Source organism: Symphalangus syndactylus, chromosome 19 (genome assembly GCF_028878055.3).
Source record: "Symphalangus syndactylus isolate Jambi chromosome 19, NHGRI_mSymSyn1-v2.1_pri, whole genome shotgun sequence".
NCBI lineage: Eukaryota > Metazoa > Chordata > Mammalia > Primates > Hylobatidae > Symphalangus > Symphalangus syndactylus.
This window is the reverse complement of record NC_072434.2, coordinates 65,378,529-65,396,925: the sequence shown is the minus strand read 5'-3', so window position 1 is coordinate 65,396,925 and position 18,397 is coordinate 65,378,529. Positions and strand designations below refer to the sequence as shown.

Here is an 18,397-nt window from a genome sequence, read left to right as displayed (position 1 = left end):
GCTTCTTCCGCGTGAAGCAGACATAGAATTACAAGTTCCTACATGAGAAATTAATCAACAAAGAGTGAAAACTGCTATCTGGGTCCCTTCTCCTTCCCTCCTCCCAAAGTGTATTGATGTTATTTACAGGCCTTGCTGGTTTTTTTTTAAAAAAACCCTTACCTCCCAGAACTGGTTTTCATGGCAAAGCAGATTTAGATGGTGAAGAATAATGACTGAAGGGCAGAAAATGGGCTGGGGCTGGGTGGTGATTGTCCTGCCAATCCATGAAGAGTCACCCTGTCCGTATGACTAACGCTGCGCCAAGCAGGTGTGTAGAAAGACAAGAGGATTGAAGAAGATACACCAAAAAGCACTTGCTTTAAATTCCTACCCTCTCCCCTTCCCAGCCATGCTTTCTCCTCAAGGAGAGGGTTTAGCATCTCTACCTGAGCTGGGAAATAAAGGGCATGGCAGGTGAGAGGTGGTGTCACTTCATAAAGGGGCTCAAGTTCTTAACCAGAGGCCCCCGTGTGTTCTGTTAGGTGCTTTCTAGGAGTCTCAGAATGTAAGGCCATGGAGATGTTGGCAGACTTCCCATGGTCTGGCACCACAGAGAGCAAACACCATTCCTGCTTCTGGCTACTAAGTCTCACATTCGAGCTCTGTTCTGCAGAAGATGTGAAGAGAACCAAGCCAGGTGGCTGCCAGCCCCAAAGGCAGAGGTGTGCTGGAGCTGGCTTTGCTCACGATAGCCAGTTGTTAAATTGTCAGGAATTTTGCAAGCCAGTTCTTAACCAAATTATTATTTAGGAAAATAAATTGTATTATAAATATTAGTAGAACTGAGAGATGTCTCAGTTTAATGATTGTAATTTGTAACAGAGTGATAAATAGTAAATAAACTGTAGACTACATAACAGATGTAAGACAATGACTTCATTGGGAAAAGATTTAGAAGATTGAAGGGTACATCTTTATTTGTCATATCACAGTGGGATTGTAGCCATAGGGTGGCTGTGGATATATGAAAACAGCAAAAAGTAATAAAAGCATTTTTTGAGTCAATTGGCTATATGGAATTTATAATGAATTATGTTATGTATTTTGTTAGTAATAACTTGCATGCCACATACCCTTTAAGTCAGTAAAATCCATAACAAACTTGTAAACTTACTTTTGTTTTCAGCAAACCAGTTGTTAAACACCACCACAACACCACTGTCTGAAGAGCTACAACCCTAGGACACCTGAATTGAGTTTTTTGTTAATCTTCCCACCTGTGAAATGAAGGAAAGAAGGAAGAAAGGAGACAGGGAGGGAGAGAAATTACTTCCAGACAATCCTACTTCTTGCATTTTAAGTCTAAAATAGTGAAGAAAATGATAGTGATGGAAAACGCAGGGCTCACTCTGCACACGTAGAACAGGTGGTCTCCTATCTGGTACGACTTGAAAGGTACTCCGAAGCAAGCCAGCCCAGAAATATCTACCCCTCTGGCTTGCCCAAGCCTGCTTTTTGAAATTCACAGAATTTGAGTATGCTTCCTTTGGATGAGCTTTGTCTCCCATGCCTTTCTCTTGCCTCCAATACTCCTCATTATCACCTTAGCTCATATTTGAGTATAAATAACTAGATGTGACCTTGAAAAGCACTGAACTTCTTCCCAGGAAAATAAGATGTAATAAAAAGCTCTGGTGTGGAGAGGAAGCTGAAAACAACAACAACAAACCCTGACATGCCCTGACAGTGCAGGCCATAAAATGGGGATCTCAGACACCATGGGGCATAGGCACTGAAGGAACTGTTGGGAGCATAAGGGCTTTAGAAAAGGGAAACTGGAAAGATGCAAGAGGAAAGGGACCTGGTGCAGACCCTGGTATTGAGCTTGCCCCTTATACCCCTTATGAAAAATAAGGAGGTTAGAATGAGCTCTAATGAAAATCATGGAGTCTGGGTAATAATGACGTGTCAATGCAGGTTTATGGACTGTAACCAATGCATCACTGTGACCATGAATAAGCCTGTGTGTTTGTCGGGGACTGAAGGTGTACGGGAACTTCCTGTGCTTTCTGCTCAATTTTGTGCAAACCTAAAACTGCTCTTACAAAAAAAAAAAAAAAAAAAAAAAAAGCCCACTTTTCAGAAAAGGGTGGGAGGAGCTCAGGTCCTAAATGTGAGCCTCATCACAGTTCTTGTTTTCAGCAGCCCACCCAAAGCCCTCCTTCCCTGCCTGTCACCATTTTCATACCCTCTGGAGTCACTTGTCACAAAAATAACAATCACAATCCTTGGAAAAGTGTCACTATATCTTAATAAATAAGCAGGTATACATGTGTGGATTTGTACATCCCAAGAGGTGGAACTGATGGGAGACAGCAGCACCCCATTCCCCCACAATCAATGAACAAACCTAGTAAATATTCTCTCCATCCCCTGTGCCATTCAGCTCAAATATTGTGACTCTCTTTTTTTCAAATATATCTCAATCTCTTTTCAGATGTGTATTTTACCTTGTTTACTGCGACAACCCTGCTTTACAAAATACATATTTTGAATCTCTTTTCAGAGGTTTATTAACCATGCTTCCTATCACTCCTCCTCGTCTCCGAATGTCTACTTGAACTCCTCTTCAAATACTATCATCAAATCTTTGAAGTTTGTTCACTTGTGATGTAAGGGGCTCCCTCCCTTGGATGTTCCTGGAAAGGCTGAATGATCAGGAGAATATTGGGTTGTACTTATGTATAAAACAGATCCTAGGCTGGGCGCAGTGACTCACACCTGTAATTCCAGCACTTTAGGAGGCCAAGGCAGGCAGATCACCTGAGGTCAGGAATTCAAGACCAGCCTGGCCAACATGGTGAAACCCTGTCTCTACTAAAACTACGAAAATTAGCCGGGAGTGGTGGCGCATGCCTGTAATCCCAGCTACTCTGGAGTCTGAGGTAGGAGAATTGCTTGAACCTGGGAGGCAAAGGTTGCAGTGAGCTGAGATCATGCCACTTGTACTCCAGCCTGGGTGACAGAGCGAGACTCCATCTCAAAAAAATAGAAAAATAAAAATAATAAAAAATAAAACAGATCCTAAAGCTGATGTGAGAGTAGTCTGACTGGTCTTCACTCCCTTCCTCCTTCCCTCATGCGTATATTTTAGTAAATGGCAAATGACATATATTTTTGAGAGGCGGGTTAAGGAATGATTCATTGCACACAGAGAGAGTTAGCTTTCAGCAGCAACTCTAAGTAGCAGGATCAGCAGGGCCAGCTGGAAGTCGGTTCAGGGATGTGGCTCATACTTTCCCTAGGCTGGGCCTGATCTCCACCTTGCTTGCCGCGATATCATTCTAATGAATCTTAAACCTGCATGTCTGAACCTGCTTCATTCAAAAACAGTTCTGAAATGGCTCCCAGGCAACCCACATCACCCCTCTCCGTCCAGAGCCCAGACAACAGCTCTTCCCTCACCTGTCAGACTTGGACCTATTGAAACTGAAAATACAACCCAGTGGTCTAAGAACATTATATTTTTGGCATATTTTTTCTCTGTTTGAAAGTTCTCATGAAGACAAATTGAACCTTACTTCCATATTTTGTGAACAACTTTTACTGAACAGTTTACCACAATGGGACTATTCTGGGAATCAAGAATATGTGACCACTGTGCCTGATTCTTCTCACAGGCCATTGGTCCGCAAGCATTGACATCCACAGATATTTCCACTCCATGATTAGACTGCAGGGATCAAAACCAGAGGGCAGTTATCACTTTGTGATAACTTTCCAAGGCTGCCATGTCTTTTTCAAGATGTCACCTTCGAGAGGTTACTGCATGCTCTAAGTTTTAGTCTAAGTAGGGCTCTTGTTCCTTAATGCCCTCAACTCTAAGAAAGACCCACTGGATGGACCTGTCTTCCAGGCATTAACTCTTAAGTGGATGCTTTCTATCACCCACAGTGTAAATAATCTGGCGCAGAAAGCATACCAGGGACTTAGGTTAAATTTTTGACACATATTGAAGCTGCCTGTATTGCTATAGGAGAGCAAGGGAGATGATGACTATCGAACTATTCTTCATTTAAATAGTTTGAATAATTGAACTATTCTTCATTTAAAAATAGAAACCAAGACCATGATAAAATTATGATTTCCAGTGGATTTTCTGCTGTTTGCACATGGCCATGCAGTTTAAGGTAAATGTATGACTGGTGTCTCTGCAAGCCTTTCTGAGAATATCATCCCTATAATTGCCCAATAGAGGAATTACATGACTCAGATGACTGTTTCCCTGGCTGACTGGTTCTCCAGCCCCCCTGGATCTGAAGAAAGGTGAGGGAAGAAGAGGCCAGGGAAGGATGGCCTGCTGTGTGGGGCTGGACTGGGTGCTTGGTGTGTTGAAGCCATTTCTCAGCACAAGCTCCTTACTCAGCCTGCTGGAAATGCTGATTGAACATCTGTCAGGCAGCATCCACAAGTATCACAAAATGTAAGGAGCATCTCCCCATAGCTGAACTCACCCTCATCAAGAAAGGGCTGTGCTGAGCAGTAACCCCGGCTGAGTCGTGGCTTCTGGGCTGTGAGAGCCCAACAGCAGGAGCTAAACCACAAGAAAGGAAATACAAAGGCTGGAGGCACCTTAGTGGTCCCATTAGTGCCCATCACGTATTCTCTTTCCAGAGTCTTGCCCTCTCCACTAAAGCCTCCAGACTGCTATAAAATAAAAATAAAATAAAGAGTAGCAGCTGCCTGTTTGCCTCTGTGGCTTTGATATCTGCTCACTCAGAAAGGGCTGCACTCCCTTGAAGCTGCAATTAGCCTAGCTCACCAAGGGGCTGAAGGCCACTCCAGACCACCAGCTATCATTCCTGCTGGGGCACCTGCCAACTGGAGAAATTCACCGCTAAAGAAGAACAGGGAGGAATATCAGCTCATTCCTGGGAGAGTCTGGATACAAAGCTTCTTGTCTTTGACCTTGTTTCTCTAACCAAAACTCAAGACATGTGGTCTGAGAAAGGATTTTTGTATAGTTCCCAAAGGTAGGTGTCCGTTGAGGGGACCAGGATTTAGAAATATAAATATTAGAATTTCTGGGCCATTTCAAGATTATGCATAAGAGGATAGCAAAGAAGAACAGTTGTTTTGGAGTCAAATAGATGTGTTTAGAAATTACGTCTCCACTACCTAAAAACTGCAGTCTTGGGCAATTATTATTATTATTTTTGGAGACAGAGTCTTGCTCTGTCAACCAGGCTGGAGTGCAGTGGTGCAATCTTGGCTCACTGCAAGCTCTACCTCCCATGTTCAAGTAACTCTCCTGCCTCCTGGGATTAAAGGCATGCACCACACTACGCCCAGCTAATTTTTGGATTTTTTAGTAGAGACAGGGTTTGAACATGTTGGCCAGGCTGGTCTCGAACTCCTGACCTCAAGTGGTCTGCCCGCCTCGGCCTCCCAAAGTGCTGGGATTACGGGTGTGAGCCACCATGCTAGCCTAAATTATTCTTTTGTGACTGTTTTCTCACCTGCAAAAGGGAACAATAATAATACTTTTCTCATAGGGTTGTACTGAATATTGAGATAATGTGTGTGTAAAGGAGAAAAATAACAACCACACTATAAACTACCACAATTGCTTTCTAAAGCAGAGGGATCTATGACAGGAGAGTCCTCTTGTTTTCCTGAGATTCTTGCGGGGTCTGCTCAGCTTTGCTTAGTAAAGAAACAAGATGTATACACATTAAAAAAAAAAAAAAAGAAAGAAAAGAAAAGAAAGAAAGAAGAATTTGGACTTTCCAGGAATAGTCCAGGAGGAAGCTCCTGAGGAATGGGACAAAAATACCAAAAAAGAGAAGATCCAATGGGAAGTTGTGAGGCCAGGAGAGGAGTTTGTAAGTTTAGAGGATTTAAGACCTGGGTTCGGATCCTGCCTCTGCTGCTTACTAACCGTGGATCTTTGGGCAAATTATTTAGCTTTGTTTTGTTTCAGTTTCCTCATATGGAAAATTGGGATAATACCACTTCCCTGTCAGAGCTGTAGTGAAGATTAAGTGAAATAATCACTGCGAAGTGCCCAGTAACAGTATCTATTCTTGCTATTGCCACGAATAACATTGAGAATGTACAGTCGGACCTCTGTAACAGGGAACATCTTGGCAAAGGCACATTCCCTGCATATTCAACTAAGAATGAATATATTCTTGGCACCACTTCTCCAGAGTCCAGTGTCAGTTCAGATACGGTTGAGAGAACCAAAGGGACATCCCGAGGTTCTGGTGGAAGCTACCACAGCCTAAGCCCCTTGCCAACTCTCCAGTCTTTCCACCCCCGCCTTCTCCCTTTAAGATTTTTCTGGTCAATAAAAGCAGCATTGCTTTCTGTGATTCAGATGACACTTGTGAAAGCCTTATATTTATGTAAATAAAATAATGTTCATGAAATAGTTTTAGAAACCAGATCAAGTCTGTTACGCAAAGTAAGGCATTAAGAATTATCATAAGGAAAAAGAGGCTTAATGAACACAAGGCTGGACATCCCTGTTTTGTGTCAAGTACAGTTTTCTTCAGCTACATCATCTAGGCATTAAGAGGTTTTAAGGCCGGGCACGGTGGCTCACACCTGTAATCCCAGCACTTTGGGAGGCTGAGGTGGGTGGATCACGAGGTCGGGAGTTTGAGACTATGTTGACCAACATGGTGAAACCCCATCTCTACTAAAAATACAAAAATTAGCCGGGTGTGGTGGCGCATGCCTGTAATCCCAGCTACTCGGGAGGCTGAGGCAGGAGAATTGCTTGAACCCAGGAGGCAGAGGTTGCAGTGAGCCAAGATCACGCCACTGCACTCCAGCCTGGGTGACAGAGCAAGACTCCATCTCAAAAAAAAAAAAAAAAAAAAAAGAGGTTTTAAAAATTTCCTCTCTAGAGCTACACCTAGTTTCTCCAGAGTAACTGAAGGAGTGCTAATTTTGCACGTGGCATAGTTATATGGTTTCTGTCAAGGTAGAGCAGACCTACTGATGTGTCCTGGAGGAAGATCAGAGAGCTGTGGCTACCTCCTGCCCCCCTACCATAGGTACCTCCATCCCAGTGACTGTGAGTACCTGCTAGACCCAGGGCTAAGCACTGGGCATAAGAAAGAGGAAGACAGGCAGATCTGTGCTGCAAAGGCACTACTGTTGAAAATATCTGAGACAAACAAAAAATTAACAGTATTCATTTACTTCCTTCTCAGTGCGAAGTGATACAAAGCTAACCCACAGAGGTATACAAATGAAGACTTGGCCAAGTCTGAGAATGTGGGCGAAGACTTTCCTGAAAGTAATTAATACTTACACTGCAGCAAGAGATTAGAATGCACAGAAGAGGGATACAGAGAGCAGTCCTTCCAGGAAGAGGGAACAGCATGTGCAAAGGCTCACACACAGAAAGGAGTCTGGTGTTGAGGATATGAAAGAAGATCAGTGCATCTTGAGTCTGGTAAGCAGATGAGGATGGTGGGGGAACTGAGAGTGCCCCTAGGAATGAATCTCCCAGTTGTTTACCTTGGGGAATGGCGGAGATAAATCCTACTTTTCACTACTAAGGGAATAACCATTCATAATAAATAACAGAGAGGGGTAGCAGAAAAGTTAGGTGTGTGAACAGACACTTGTCGTTAAGTGTGTGAATGCTTTATTCAGCTAACTAGAACCCTGAGACATTGGGTCCAAGATCAAAGACAGATTGAGTGTTGGAGCTGGCTAGTCTTCCTCTATGTCATGGCCAGCTTGCAAAAACCTGGGCAAGAAAGAGGCTATTTGAAACTGTGGGTGATTTTGTGCAAATCTATTCCCACTAGTAGATGATCATCACACGTACAGATAGAGCATTAGATGTTAGACACCAACCAAACGTGTTGTCCCAAGTATTCCAGGCACCAGCACACCTAAGAACAGAACCCAAGCCTACTCTGCAGGTAACTCCTCTACTTCCAGGGAAGTTTCCACATGGTGACTTAACTTGAGTGAGCAAATCTGCCTGTCAAGACCTGCTTATTTTGCCCTGACCACTTGGAGGCATGAGAACATTAGGGTGTCCTGAGCTGGTCACAGGCAGCCATGCAACCTGCCTCTAATCCTAGCACCAAAGGTCCGTGCCCATGACAGCACCAGGACAGAGTAGGGTCCTCCTGCTGACCTGTCCTAGGGCCTTTAACCCATGCACCCTGGGATGGTACGTTCTACTCCAGCACTACACAGATTTATGCATAGTCCCTCCATGTGGGACACCCCTACAAGTGTGCCAAGTGGAAATATCTCATTCCAGCAAGGAGAATCAAGAGAAACCATTGCCCCCACCTCCTTTGGGTTCACAAGGGAAATATTTTTTCTTTGTAACACATCTGCTAAGAAACACCAAGGAATTTCCAACTCTCTTTGTCTTCCTCCTCCTCCTTCTCCATCACAACCACCACCTCTCTCTCATCCTCCTCCTCCTTCATCTTTCTCTTTCCCTCCTCTTCCTCCTCCTTCCTTATCTCTCTCTCCTTCTCTTCCTCCTCCTTCCTTAGCTCTCTCTCCTTCTCTTCCTCCTCCTCCTTCTCCTTGTTTTTTTCCATTTTCCTCCCCCTCCTCCTACTTATCTTTTTTTCTTAGCATTTCTCTATACATTCCAATGTTTCTATAATGAAGACGTCACGTTTGAATAAACAGGAAAAAGCAAAGGGGAAAAGAAAACAGGAAGGGAAAATTCAATTCCCAAGTCACCGAAGACTGACTACTGCGTGGCAAGAACTCTGGGGTCTGGCCCTGAACGTTTCACTAATAATCCCTATAACGATCAGCTCCATAGGAGAAGAAATGATTTGGATCATTTCTAAAGCCTTTTCCAGGTCTAAATGGAGCTGGAATATGTGAATAAGTGTATTTCTTAAGGCAAAAGCATCCTTCAGAGACTTCATTGTATTCTCCAGGAACTTCACTATAGGCCAATGAAACAAAGAAACCAGCTTGGAACACGGCCACTGGACTCATCCAGGGACCTATCATTTAGCCATGCTAAAAGGATTTAGCTCTCAGAGGTCAAGGTAGTCCCACCATGGGGACAGTGAAAACACACACACACACACACACACAAATATACACACGCATACACACACAAACACACACACACAAGTACCACAGGAAGATTGCTGAGCTAGCAGGATTTCTTTCATCACTGATTTGCTTCAAGTTTTGTGTACATTAGAGTCTCAAAGTAATGAACTTTTGTTCATCCTCAGCTTTAGGAATACGTAGGATTGTGGTGTTAGTAAACAGTGCATGTTGAGTAGAACCATTACTAATCAATTATTTCTTTATTTCTGAAAATTCATTAATGCCCCACCCTGAAAAAGTCTTCTACTCCTTTCATATCTGGGGGAGCTCTGATCAGTGGATGGCATCAGTCTTCAGCCCCATAACTTTAAAGAGGTTCTCCACGTTCTGAGGGACAGGTGGAGTTTTTTTCACCCACTTGACAGAAAACGTCTTTGTATATATCACTCCTACCCTTCAGGAAGCCAGAGCACGGAGGTCTGTTCGTAGAATGAAAACTAGAATTGACTTAGTTGACTCTGAGTTTCTATGGGAGCTTTATCATGTGAATACAGTAATGAGGTTCCCTCCCCATCTCTCCCTTCAGTCGAACATGGTGCCGGGTGAGGTGGCTCATGACTATAATCCCAGCTCTTTGGGAGGCCCAGGCAGGTGGATCACTTGAGGTCAGGAGTTAGAGACCAGTCTGGCCAACATGGCAAAATCTCATCTCTAATAAAAATATGAAAATTAGCCAGGCATGGTGGCACACCGCTAGTCCCAGCTGTTTAAGAGGCTGAGGCATAAGAATTGCTTGAACCTGGGAGGCTGAGGTTGCAGTGAGTTGAGATCATGCCACTGAGCCCCAGCCTTGGTGATGGAGTAAGACTCATCTCAAAAAAAAAAAAAAAAGATCGTGGTTGCACCTCACCATCACCAGCACTCACTATCTGCACATCCCCAGTGCTCATGGGGATTTGTTTTAACTTGGGAACAGTGATTTATTGATGCCACCAGAGGGCTGGAACCCTGAATCACAAAAATCAATGCAGAAAACTGACTGTCTTAATCTGTTTTGTTTTGCTATAAAGGAATACTGGAGGTTGGGTAATTTATAAAGAAAAAGAAGGTTTATTTGGTTTATGATTCTGGATGGCTAGAAAGTTCAAGATTGGGCATCTGCATCTAGTAAAACTTTAGGCTGCTTCCGCTCGTGGTGGACGGCAAAGAGAAGCCGGTGTGTGCAGAGGCTGCACGCTAAGAGAGGAGGGCAGGGCAGGGAGAAGCAAGGATTGTTTTAACAACCAGCTCACATGGGAACTAACATAATGAGAACTCACCACTCCAGAGTGGAAGGGCATTGATATATTCATGAAGGATCCACTCCTGTGACCCAAATACTTCCCAATAGGCCCCACCTCCTAACATCGCTACACTGGGGATTAAATTTCAACATGCGATTTGGTGGGGACAAACAAATTATATCCAAACCATAGCATTCCACTCCTGCCCCCCCAGCAAACTCATGTTCTTCTCACATTGCGAATACAATTATCTTTTCCCAATAGTCCCAAAAGTCTTAACTCATTCCAGCATCATCTCAAAAGTCTAAAGTCCAAAGTCTCATTAGAGACTCAAGGTAAGTTCCTTTCAGCTATGAGCCTGTAAGATGAAAAACAAGTTATTTACCTCCAAGATACAATGGTGGTACAGGCATTGGGTAAACCCTGACAATTTGCAATTAAGTAAGAAAGCCATTTGCATATTTGGAACTTATGGTTTTAATTATGTCATTTAATCTCCACAGTGGAACCCTGGTAATTGGCATTCCCATTTCATAGATCGAGAACCTGAGGCTCCATAAGTTGTATCAGCTGTACATGAATATTAATCCATACCTTAAGAGCAGACCTAGAATAACCAGGAATAATCAATCAAATAAAGATGGAGAGGCTGAAAAGAGAAAACAAGACTATCATGAGAGTATCAGCAGATTTCACAATTCCCTGAAATTCCTAGAGCTTCACTGTATAATAGGATCACCACTATCCACATGGGGCTATTTAAATTTAAATACTAATCATAAGTTCAGTGACCACACATGGTTAGTGACTACAGTACTGGACAGGACAGATTTAAGTAGCATCTTCATCATCACAGAAAATTCTATTGAATGGCTCTGCTCTAGAATACATCCTCATGAGTGAAGGGGTCTATTCTTAGAAGACGGTAATTTTTCAAATGCTATTGTCCGAGCTGTATTTAAGTGAAGTTCCTAGAGTGCAGAAGGAATCTGCTTCCTCTTATTAAAGGGACAAGATGCAGCAGACAGCCTTTGTTCCTAGTTTTTCAAGAACCTCCCCACCTGCCCAGGAGACAGAGTTGCTTGCACGGCCAAAAGATAGGATTCTTGGGGTCACACAGGCACACAGTCTTTCTCTGAGCTCTGTTTCCTACTCCATGTGGCGTGATAAATAAGTGAATTCAGGCCTTCTCCCAGGAGGCTCTGTCAGATCTTACCTTGACATCCTTTCAGCATGCAGCAAACCACAGGTAGGTAAGATCCTAAGCTTTAGATTTGACCCATAGTGGGGAACGGGGATGGAAACACAGGGTAGAAAATCTCATTTATGCGTTGAGCCTAAACCAGAGGTCCACCTATCCCCACCAAAGCTGCATTGAGTGTTATTGACATTGACTTGGGCCTTAATAAAATTGCAATTTGGTCATTATTTGATATTCCTATGTGTACCACTCCTTGGGGAATCTGAAAGGTAGAAATTAACAAGCAGGGAAGAATGAGGGTACTTCTTGGTTGCTAAACCTTAATTATTGCCATTAAAACTTCATCTGCTATAGTCTGAATGTGTCTGCTCCAAAATTCAGATGTTGAAACTTAATGCAATGTGATAGTATGAAGAGGTGGAGTTTTCTAGAGATGATAAGGTCATGAGAGCTTGTCCCCTCATGAATGGGATTAAGGCCTTTATTAAAGAGTCTTCATGCAGCACTCAGCTGGCTTGCTCTTTAGCCTTCCACCATGTGAGGACACAGCATTCCTTCCCTCTGGGGGATGCAGATCTCACCAGAAAACACAACCTGCTGTCACCTTAATCTTGGACTTTCAAGCCTCCAGAACTGTGAGAAAATAAATTTCTTTTCTTTATAAATTATCCAGTCTCAGGTATTTTGTAATAGCAGCACAAAACACACCAAATCACCATTTCCCAATCACTAATATTTAATCAATTTTCTTTCTTTGTGACATGCTATTCTCTCCTTTCTGAAAGTCTCTTTATTTTGCTTCAATGACAGTACTCTCTGAGTTTTCTTTCTACCTCTGTGGCTATTCATAAAAAGTGCCTCCTCTCACCAGGTGTCCTCGTGTAAGTGACATCGTCTTTAAACCCTGTGTGACAATCCCTGATGCACTGCTGTGATGCCCAGGGAAGACAGGGTGACCTGGAAGTCCAACTACTTCCTTAAGATCATCCAACTTTAGGATGATTATCCGAAATGTTTCATCGTGGGAGTAGACAATATGGGCTCCAAGCAGATGCACCAGATCCATATGTCCCTCTGCAGGAAGGCCATGGTGCTGATAGGCAAGAACACCATGACGCGCAAGGCCATCTGAGGGCACCTGGAAAACAACCCAGCTCTGGAGAAACTGTTGCCTCATATTCAGGGGAATGTGGGCTTTGTGTTCATCAGGGAGGAACTCACTGAGATCAGGGACCTTCTGCTGGCCAACAAGGTGCCAGCTGCGGCCCGTGCTGGTTCCATTGCCCCATGTGAAGTCACTATGCCAGTCCAGAACACTGGTCTGGGGCCCGAGAAGACCTCCTTTCTCCAGGTTTTAGGCATTACCACTAAAATCTCCAGGGGCACCACTGAAATCCTGAGTGATGTGTAACTGATCAAGACTGGAGACAAAGTGGGAGCCAGTGAAACCACACTGCTGAACATCTCTCCCTTCTCCTTTGGGCTGGTCATTCAGCAGGTGTTCGATAATGGCAGCATCAACAACCCTGAAGTGCTTGACATCACAGAGGAAACTGCATTCTCACTTCCTGGAGAGTATCTGCGATGTTGCCAGTGTCTGTCTGCAGATTGGCTACCCAGCTGTTGCATCAGTACCCCATTCTATTATCAATGGGTACAAACGAGTCCTGGCTTTGTCTATGGAGATTGATTACACCTTCCCACTTGCTGAAAAGGTCAAGGCCTTCTTGGCTGATCCATCTGCCTTTATGGCTGCTGCCCCTGTGGCCACTGCCGCCACGGCTGCTCCTGCTGCTGCTGCTACCCCAACTAAGGTTGAAGCCAAGGAGGAGTCGGAGGAATTGGACAAGGATATGGGATTTGGTCTCTTTGACTAGTCACCAAAAAGCAACGAACTCAGCCAGCTTTATTTGCAGAACAAGGAAATAAAGGCTTTTTTAAAAAGAAAAAAAAAAAGGTGCCTTCCTCTGGGCATGCTGGCTTGTGCCTGTAGTCTTAGCTGCTCCAAAGGCTGATGTGGGAGAATTGCTTCAGCCCAGGAATTCAAGGCTTCAGTGTGCTATGATTGCACCACTGCACTCCAGCCTGTGCAACAGGGCAAGACCCCATCTCTAAGAAAAACAAAAATAAATAAAAAAAATTTTTAAAAAAGTACCTTTAGCTTATGTGTCTTTTGCAACCCTTTAAATGTTGATATTCCCCAAGATTTCATATTCAACTCCTTTCTCACTCTGAATTCTCCTTGAACCATAGTACTTACATTTATGATTTTACCTACTAACCATATATTAATACTTTCATGTTTTATTTACATCTCACACCCCCACACAGAGATACTCAATGACCTACCACATATCACCTCTTGGATGTCCCACAGATAATCCAAATTTAACTGATCTCAAACCAAACTTATCACTTTCTTTTCCCATTGCTAAACCTTTTATCTTCCCCAGTGTCAGCCAAGACGAGTCATTGCCAGCACCACTCATCTTTGCTGATCAATTTTAACCAGAATTATGTTTGTGTTATCCTAGGCTTCTTCTAAAAGCCTGAGTCACAGCACTCCACAAAAACAACTAATAATACATCAAAGATGTTTAGAAGATAATATTCCATGCTGGTGAGGATACGTTGTAAGGAGCACTGTTACATACTCTTACGAGGGAGTTGTAAATTTATACATTTCTAGAGAGCAATTTGATGATACGTATTGTTACCAATAACAGAACATTCCTTTGGAACACTCTTGGGTCTCTGAAATAATGTAGTGAGGCAAAGGCCAGACTGGCGGAGAGAATCTTAAGAAATCATACTGCTCTAGCCTGCACCAAAGTGAGCAGTAAGCAACATGTCAGGGTGAAAGTCTTATTACAAAACCAGGGGCGATGAAGAAGCAGAAGAAGAACATTTTGAACTGGACATCGCTAAAGAGGTTGGCACAGATCCACAGCACTTCAGCATTACCAAGGGCTTGAAACCCATGAGAATCATGTGAAGCAAGTGGAGACTATAAATATTCAGGAATAAATAGTTTGATTTTTTGGTTGATGCCTCCAGAGCTATGTTTGAGTCTCAGAGTGCAGATGAGTTGACTCCTTTTGACATGAGCATCCAGGAGTTGGATAATCCAAGTGCAAAACGAATTCTAGAGCTTGACCGGTTTAAGGGGCAGCAGGGACAAAAACGTTTCCAAGACCTGATGGGCATGGATCTGACTACTCACTTAGTGAAGTGCTGTGAGTCTGTGACAACAACCTCTTTAGCAATGTACTGTACAAGAGGAGCCAAGTTGTTCACCAATGAAGATAAGCCCCATGGCAATGACAGTGCCAAAGCCAGCTGGGCCAGGACCAAAGCCAATAATCACTGAGATACAGGCATCTTCCTTAACTTGATGCACCTGAAGAAACCTGAGGGCTTTGACACATCTTTCTTCTTCTACAGAGATATCATCAGCATAGCAGAGGATGAGAACCCCAGGGCTCACTGAGGAATCCAGCAAGCTAGAAGATCTGTTGAGGCAGGTTTCAGCCAAGGAGATCAGGAAGTGAACACTCAGCAGGTTAAAGCTGAAGCTCAACAAAGATATAGTGCTCTCTGTGGGCATTTATAATCTGATCTAGAAGGTTCTCAAGCCTCCTCCAATAAAGCCCTAACAAGAAATAGATGAATCAGTGAAAATTAAGACCCGGATATTTAATGTAAATACAGACAGTTTGCTTCTGCCTAGAGATACCAAGAGGTCTCGGATCTATGGAAGGCATCAGATTATACTGGAGAAAGAGGAAACAGAAGAGCTAAAATAGTTTGATGAACCAGGTTTGATTCTCATGGGTTTAAGCCCTTGGTAAAGCTGAAGAAGCACCATTACCTGAGGCCCTCCTTGTTTGTGTACTCTGAGGAGTCGCTGATGAATGGGAGCTCAACCCTGTTCAGTGCTCTACTCATCAAGTGTCTGGAGAAGGAGGTCACAGCATTGTGCAGATACATACTCTGCAGGAACATCCCCCCTTATTTTGTGGCTTTGGTGCCACAGGAAGAGGAGTTGGATGATCAGAAAATTCAGATGACTCCTGCAGGCTTCCAGCTGGTCTTTTTATGCTATGCTGATAATAAAGGGAAGGTGCCCTTTACTAAAAAAGTCACGGCAACCCCAGAGCAGGTGGACAAGGTGAAGGCTATTGTTCAGAAGCTCCGATTCAAATACAGAAGTGACAGCTTTGAGAACTCTGTGCTGCAGCAGCACTCCAGGAACCTGGAGTTCTTGGCCTTGGATTTGATGGAGCCTGAACAAGCAGTGGACCTGACATTGCCTGAGGTTGAAGCAATGAATAAAAGACTGGGCTCCCCACTGGTGGATAAGTTTAAGGAACTTCTCTACCCACCAGATTACAATCCTGAAGGGAAAGTTAGCAACATAAAACACAATAATGAAGGTTTCAGAAGCAAAAGGCCCAAGGTGGAGTATTCAGAAGAGGAGCTGAAGACCCACATAAGCAACAGCACGCTGGGCAAGTTTGCTGTGCCCATGCTGACAGAGGCCTGCTGGGGTATGGGCTGAAGAGCAGGCTGAAGAAGCAGGAGCCACTGGAAGCCCTCACCAATCACTTCCAGAACTGACCAGAGGCCATGCGTCCAGCTGCCCTTCCACAGGCTGCCTGGCCTTGTTCTCAGCCAGTGAAAACAGGTGTCTCCTGATCTAGGAAGAGCCTGCCTGACAGAAGCAGAGGAGGCTTTCTGTTGCCATGGCAATGGTGTAGCCCTCCCACTTTGCTGTTCCGTACTCTACTGCCTGAATGAAGAGCCCTAACTTTGTACTGTAAGAAAAAAGAGAGACTATACTGCCCTCCTGATGCCAAGTGTCACTCCAGCCAGCATCACAAGGGAGTAAACAATGTGATGCCTTTTTTTTTTTTTTTTTTTTGAGAGAGAGAGAGAGAGTCCTAGGCTGGAGTGTAGTGGCACAGTCATGGCTCAGATCTTCCCCCGGTTCAGGTGATCCTCCCCTGTCAGCCTCCCAGGTAGCTGGGACTCCAGGCATGAGCCACCATGCCTGGCTACTTTTTGTATTTTTTTTTAAGAGATAGGGTTTTGCCATGTTGCCCAGGCTGGTGTCAAACTCCTGGGCTCAAGCAACCTGCCCGCCTCAGCCTCCCAAAGTGCTGCAAAGTTCTGGGATTACAGATTACAGGCATGAGCCATCAAACATGGCATGATGTCTTAAGATCAGTTTATCAGAATGATTTTTCACAAAAGTTTATACTGAACTCATCCTCAAATCACATCATCCATGTTACCCTCTCAAGCCATTTTTCTTCCATGATTATGACAACTCACAACTCATTATGTCAGGAATCAGGGCTGATGATAGAAGTCTGGCTGCAAATGCAGACATCTCTCTCAATTTGAAGGGGTTTATGCTCATGAGTCTCATCTAGTGCTAGTTTCTTTCTCTTGCACCTTCTTAGAACGCTAGATATAAGGCCCCAGTCAGCCAGCCTCAAGACACTCTGGTATTTCTGTTACAATGAGATTATATAGATCCTAAGTAGCTAATATGAAAACAGCCAAGAATTCTAACTCTATCGAGCCCCTGCCCCCCCGCCCATCATCTGGGATGTGAGGAGCACCTCTGCCCGGCCGCCCCGTCTGGGAAGTGAGGAGCGCCTCTGCCTGGCAGCTGTGCAAACTTCCAAGTGTGAAGTGACAGCCTTCGTTGTAGAATGAAGTAGACACTGGCACTGATTATATAACACCTTGGCAGCTATCTCAAGTCATTGATGGTGGAGGTATTGGAATTACAGAAGAAAGCAAACACACAAATTTGACTAGAGGCGATTTTGTGACTTCTTTCTATTGGCCCTGGCAAACCAAGGTTATTCTGGATGGAAATAACCTTGAAAAGGTGATATATATATATGAACGTATCTGATTTTTTTTCCCCGTATAATTCTTACTTTGTGCATTTGATATTCAATTGTGTTTGTAATCACGGAAAAATAAAAGCATATATTTTCAAAAAAAAAAAAGAATTCTAACTCTATCAAACTATACTCCAATCACAAAAGGAGACTTTCTACTCATTTGAAGAGGCACTTTCTAATGGCAACTGGTGGCATTTTGCATTAAATAAAATTTATTTTGCAGTAAATAAAATTTAATGCAAAATGCCATCAGGCACCACCAGAAAGTGCCCCTTCAAATGAATGGAAAGCTCTACTCAGAGAAATCAAAGAAGCAAAGAATATAGACCACCTGGTGAATGAATTGGAGATATAATGTGGTAATTTAGCCTCTAGGGCCTGGTGCCCACAATGGTGGTGCCTAAAGTGGTGCACCTGAAATCTGTTGAGGGATCTCCATTCTATCTTATATCTTCTCAACATATATCAGGAATCTCCAGAAATTTATTCTCGATTCCTCCTGAATAAATTTATCCTAAGTCAATAAGTAGAGACATGAGAAAAGATTTGTGGTCTAGGATGTTCAATGCAATATAATTTATAAAAAATTAAAAATATTAGAAACGATCTAAATGTCCAGAAGACATTATAAATTAAAATACTATGATATTATTCTGCCATTAAAATTATACATTGGAATAATATAATGTCATGAAAGGGTGCTCATAATACAATATTCAATAAAAAATGGGATATAAAAGTGTTTATAAATAGCATCCAATTAAATGTCTAAATATACGTGTGCATTGAAAGAAAGAGTTGAAGAAATAATGATGAGATTAGAGGAGATTTTCCTGCAATATGCAGTTATTATCTTTAGAATAAAAAAAACATAGAAGAGACATGAGGTTGTCTCTGACTAATTAATTAGTACCTGGTGATATATAGTTTTTATTTAC

General features: G+C 43.2%; 2 pseudogenes; both read left to right on the top strand.

Moving 5' to 3' along the window:
• Window positions 1–12,433: 12,433 nt before the first annotated feature.
• Window positions 12,434–13,412, top strand: LOC129458713 (large ribosomal subunit protein uL10-like; annotated as a pseudogene).
• A 971-nt stretch (window positions 13,413–14,383) lies between these two features.
• Window positions 14,384–16,155, top strand: LOC129458710 (X-ray repair cross-complementing protein 6-like; annotated as a pseudogene).
• Window positions 16,156–18,397: the final 2,242 nt, after the last annotated feature.